General features: G+C 40.0%; 1 pseudogene; it reads right to left on the reverse strand.

Annotated features, from left to right (window-relative positions):
- Positions 1–429: 429 nt before the first annotated feature.
- Positions 430–5,637, reverse strand: part of LOC117513183 — a 22,997-nt pseudogene continuing 17,789 nt past the window's right edge.

Consider the following 5,637-nt stretch of genomic DNA (forward strand, 5'->3'; position numbering starts at 1 on the left):
TTAAAACTGAGTCCAGAGGTCGTCGGCCTCCCTTCTACTTTAAAACTGAGTCCAGAGGTCGTCGGCCTCCCTTCTACTTTAAAACTGAGTCCAGAGGTCGTCGGCCTCCCTTCTACTTTAAGACTGAGTCCAGAGGTCGTCGGCCTCATTTCTACTCTAAGACTGAGTCCAGAGGTCGTCGGCCTCATTTCTACTCTAAGACTGAGTCCAGAGGTCGTCAGCCTCGCTTCTACATTAAGACTGAGTCCAGAGGTCGTCGGCCTCGCTTCTACTTTAAGACTGAGTCCAGAGGTCGTCGGCCTCGCTTGTACTCTAAGAGTGAGTCCAGAGGTCTTCAACCTCGATTCTACTCTGAGGCTGTGTGCGGAAGTCCTTGGCTTCACCCCTTCTTCAGTGGTGAGTCCAGAGGTCCTCAGGCTTACCTCTTCTTTAAAGTCCATCACTGATGTTCTGCGCCAGAAAACACCCAAGACCCTGCAGGAACCACGTTATTTAATCTTGCAGAAAATGGAAGCCACCATCTGTTCCACTGCACAGTTCACAGGTTTCTAATCTGCAAGGAGCTGGAAGCAGTAGACAATGTCCACAAGGAGTACAGACGGGTTCATTAATATAACAACAACCACAATCTCCTGAGCTTCCACAGAAGGTGCAGCAACTTGGGGTTTGGAGTCCAGAGATACTGTACCTTAACATACACACAGGTGTGGACCACCAACCCTTCGGCCTGTTTAACACCTGAATCACAGACTCTTATCTTGTTCTTCTTGGTTTCAGTACTGACCAGGAGAGACCCTTTGTATCCATAAACAGCAGTGAGACACAGCTCCATGTTGGTGCTGCTGCAAGTCTCAGAGTACAGCTGGATTCTGACGTCCACGTCTGCAGGGTTTCTCTGAAAAACAGGAGGCAGTCTGACTAAAAACACAAGGTGGGCGGGGTCCAAATGTACATTCTGTTCTGCTGTTGACTGTGTTGTGATGAGAGCGTCTGTCTTTTATCACATCATTTTGTTGGGTGCATCTGACACTGTCGCACTTTGGAACTGCAGGACAGCATGTCCATTTAGCACTTAGCACATGAGTGATTATAAAGATTCCTAATTTGTGGTCATTATTTATTTTTGGATTAAGTGGAATAAAGTATAAATTTTCTGCCGTCAATCAGTTTGTAAATTAATGAGAGTTTGGGGAAAGTTCTTCTGCACATCACAAAGCTGCTTGTTGCATTGTACAGAAACAGTCAAAGGTTTGGACACGTCCTGATTCAACTGAACGGTCGTGTAGGTCATCGCATTTCCTGGAGTATAATTCGCACCTGTGAAAAAATGCCTTGTTGAATGCTATGTTCCATCTTTCAATGAATGAAAACATTCTTCCACTGCACAAATAGAAAACATTCATTATTTGGGTTATATTACACTTAAATTAATCTGCATCATTTTTTGTTAATATTTTACTTCACATTAGAAAGGGGCTTCTTCTCAGAGCATGAATCGGAGGGCAGCGTGACGTCATAGCGTCCAGCCAGCTCAGCCGGCACGCTGCTGAATGGGGATCAGTGATGGGGATGTGTATGTTACGGTTAGGGGTTATGGCTGCTAACTGGAACCAGGACTAAGGCGGACACAGAGGAACCCAAGGATGCACTTCAGCTCAGAGGGTGGCGTTAAAGCACAGTTTTATTAAACACAAATAAGAATAAACAGTCAAGGGTGGAGACAAAACAGGTGGAGGAAATCCTTTTCAGAAACTGGTGCAGCTACACTGAAGGATCATCATACCAGAGTGGTGAAGCTACACAGTCTTCTTCTGAAGATGGGAGAGTTTCCATACACAGACAAAAAATAACCAAGGAATCTCTCTTCTTCAAAGATGGTGAGCTCAACCAGAACAGAGTTCCTTCCTTCAAGGCAGGTGAGTGTCAAAACCAGAGTTCAAACTTAGAAGTGTTCTTTCTTCAAGGGAGGCAAGTGTCAACAAAACAGACTTAAACTTGAATTTTCTTCTTCTTCATAAAAGGAGTGTAAACTGAGAAGGCTGTCTTCAAATCAAATCAAATCAAATCAATTTTTTATATATAGCGCCAAATCACAACAAACAGTTGCCCCAAGGCACTTTATATTGTAAGGCAAGGCCATACAATAATTACAGAAAAACCCCAACGGTCAAAACGACCCCCTGTGAGCAAGCACTTGGCGACAGTGGGAAGGAAAAACTCCCTTTTAACAGGAAGAAACCTCCAGTAGAACCAGGCTCAGGGAGGGGCAGTCTTCAGAGGTGGGAATCAACTCATGAATCTTCTTATCAAAGTGACAAACTGGAGAAGCTGCTTCAAAGTAAAACCTCAGCCTTCGTACAACAAAAGAAAGTGTCAAAGTGTTTTCTTCTTAACGAAAAGTTCAAACCAAGAGAACAGAGTTAACTCAGAAAATCTTTTCTTCTTAGTAATGAGTTCAACTCCAGTGTGCAAAACCAAAATCATACTCACTACCAAAACTAACAGGAAACATCCTGTAAATGAAGCTGTTGCACTATTAGACACCATAAACATACACTCATAAATACAATGGAACCCCCACAACTAAGGCCAAACAGGAATCACTATATACAGACAGCCCTAACTGTTGCAGGTGGACGCTCAAGCAGGTGCACTTAATTAGAGTTTGATGATGTGTAGGGAATTTAAGAGAACACCAGATGGCAGTAAACATTCAGACATGACCTGAAACTGAAGCTAAAAGGGAACACCAGATGGCAGCAGATAGCCAGACACTATCTGTCTTAAACCCGTATCAGCATATACAACCCCTGGCAAAAATTATGGAATCACTGGCCTCGGAGGATGTTCATTCAGTTGTTTAATTTTGTAGAAAAAAAGCAGATCACAGACATGACACAAAACTAAAGTCATTTCAAATGGCAACTTTCTGGCTTTAAGAAACACGATAAGAAATCAAGAAAAAAAGATTGTGGCAGTCAGTAACGGTTACTTTTTTAGACCAAGCAGAGGAAAAAAATATGGAATCACTCAATTCTGAGGAAAAAATTATGGAATCACCCTGTAAATTTTCATCCCCAAAACTAACACCTGCATCATATCAGATCTGCTCGTTAGTCTGCATCTAAAAAGGAGTGATCACACCTTGGAGAGCTGTTGCACCAAGTGGACTGACATGAATCATGGCTCCAACACGAGAGATGTCAATTGAAACAAAGGAGAGGATTATCAAACTCTTAAAAGAGAGTAAATCATCATGCAATGTTGCAAAAGATGTTGGTTGTTCACAGTCAGCTGTGTCTAAACTCTGGACCAAATACAAACAACATGGGAAGGTTGTTAAAGGCAAACATACTGGTAGACCAAGGAAGACATCAAAGCGTCAAGACAGAAAACTTAAAGCAATATGTCTCAAAAATCGAAAAATGTACAACAAAACAAATGAGGAACGAATGGGAGGAAACTGGAGTCAACGTCGGTGACCCAACTGTAAGAAACCGCCTAAAGAAAATGGGATTTACATACAGAAAAGCTAAACAAAAGGCATCATTAACACCTAAACAGAATAAAACAAGGTTACAATGGGCTAAGGAAAAGCAATTGTGGACTGTGGATGACTGGATGAAAGTCATATTCAGTGATGAATCTCAAATCTGCATTGTGCAAGGTGATGATGCTGGAACTTTTGTTTGGTGCCTGTTTTGAAACACAAGGTTCGGTCAGATCGGCACACAGAAATGATCACACAGACTGCATTTTGCTAGAATAAAAAGGCGTATATTTATTCCCCACAAAAGCAGTTACATCAAACACAAGTGGTTGCAGCGCATTTTTCTCTTACCGTGACGCCTTTAAGGTGGAGAGCCAACACCTTCAGCAGAGTGCGCCTGTCAACCGGCTGGGCGTTCGTACGTTAACCCGCAGCAGACTCTGTTGAAGCATGGTTCTACTCCCTCTTTTCTAGTGTGTCCGCGAAGGGAGGGTGAGTGGCCAACTCAACCTCCCTGGCGCACATAATTTCTTTAATCAACAGGCATCTGAAAGTTATTTCAAAGATATAATAAAAGCAGTTCTTCACTCCCAGTTCAGAATGATCCCAGCATGCTTCACTCCCAGTCGTTAGTGGCTACGAAAACAAAGTCGTGCTATCAGTGTAATAATAACAAGTACATCCAGCTCTTCGCTCCCAGTTCAGACTGACCCCAGAGTGCTAAAACAAAATTAAACAACAAATACATTCTCAGGGTTACGTTAAGACAGGTGCAAAACAGCACAACAACATTTATTATACAGTGCCTTTCCAATGAGATTTATAAAGATGACTGCCTGAAGAGAACATGTAAATTTCCACAGTCATTGATGATATGGGGCTGCATGTCAGGTAAAGGCACTGGGGAGATGGCTGTCATTACATCATCAATAAATGCACAAGTTTATGTTGATATTTTGGACAATTGAAAGGATGTTTGGGGATGATGAAATCATTTTTCAAGATGATAATACATCTTGCCATAGAGCAAAAACTGCAAAAACATTCCTTGCAAAAAGACACATAGGGTCAATCTCATGGCATAGGGTCAATGTCAATGAGCAGATCTGATTTGATGCAGGTGTTAATTTGGGGGATGAAAATTTACAGGGTGATTCCATAATTCTTTCCTCAGAATTGAGTGATTCCATATTTTTTTCCTCTGCTTGGTCTAAAAAAGTAACTGTTACTGACTGCCACAATCTTTTTTTTCTTGATTTCTTATAGTGTTTCTTAAAGCCAGAAAGTTGCCATTTGAAATGACTTTAGTTTTGTGTCATGTCTGTGATCTGCTTTTTTTCTACAAAATTAAACAACTGAATGAACATCCTCTGAGGCCGGTGATTCCATAATTTTTGCCAGGGGTTGTAGTAACTGAGGATTTCATTAACACTATGTAGAGTCTAAATCTATATCCAAAAATTACTCGGCCTTCAAGAATCACTTCACATTCAGCTACTCTCATTGATAATATATTTACAAATGATATCAATACCAAAACACTAAGTGGCTTTTTAATTAATGATATTAGTGACCATTTACCAATTTTTATAGTAACTAATTTGAAGTTTAACAAAAAAATGTACTGAGAATAAACAATATTGCAAGCACCTGCAATCTGAAGAAGCTATTACTGCCTTAAAAAATGATTTACGTTACAGGACTGGAATCTCATTTACAATAAGCAAGATACAAATTTAGCATATTCTGAATTTGAAAACATATTTCTCAATATATATAACAAAAATTGTCCAATTATACAGTATAATAAAAATAATAACTATAAAGCTAACCCATGGATAACAAAAGGTCTTCAAAAGGCGTGTAAAAAGAAAAATAGGCTATACAGAGAATTCATTAAAAGTAAATCAAGAGAGGCAGAGGTTAAATATAAGGACTATAAAAATAAACTAACAACTATTATGCGGAACCGTAAAAAATCATACTTTGGAGAAAATACTAAACGATAATAAAAACAATATAAAGGAAACATGGAAAATATTGAATAGTATTATAGCAAATAAACCCAAATCAAACAACTATCAAACATACTTTACTTATGACAACAAAGATGAATATAACGTGAGCCAAGTAGTGAATAGTTTCAA

The sequence above is a fragment of the Thalassophryne amazonica genome, chromosome 7 (assembly GCF_902500255.1).
Source record: "Thalassophryne amazonica chromosome 7, fThaAma1.1, whole genome shotgun sequence".
Taxonomy (NCBI): domain Eukaryota; kingdom Metazoa; phylum Chordata; class Actinopteri; order Batrachoidiformes; family Batrachoididae; genus Thalassophryne; species Thalassophryne amazonica.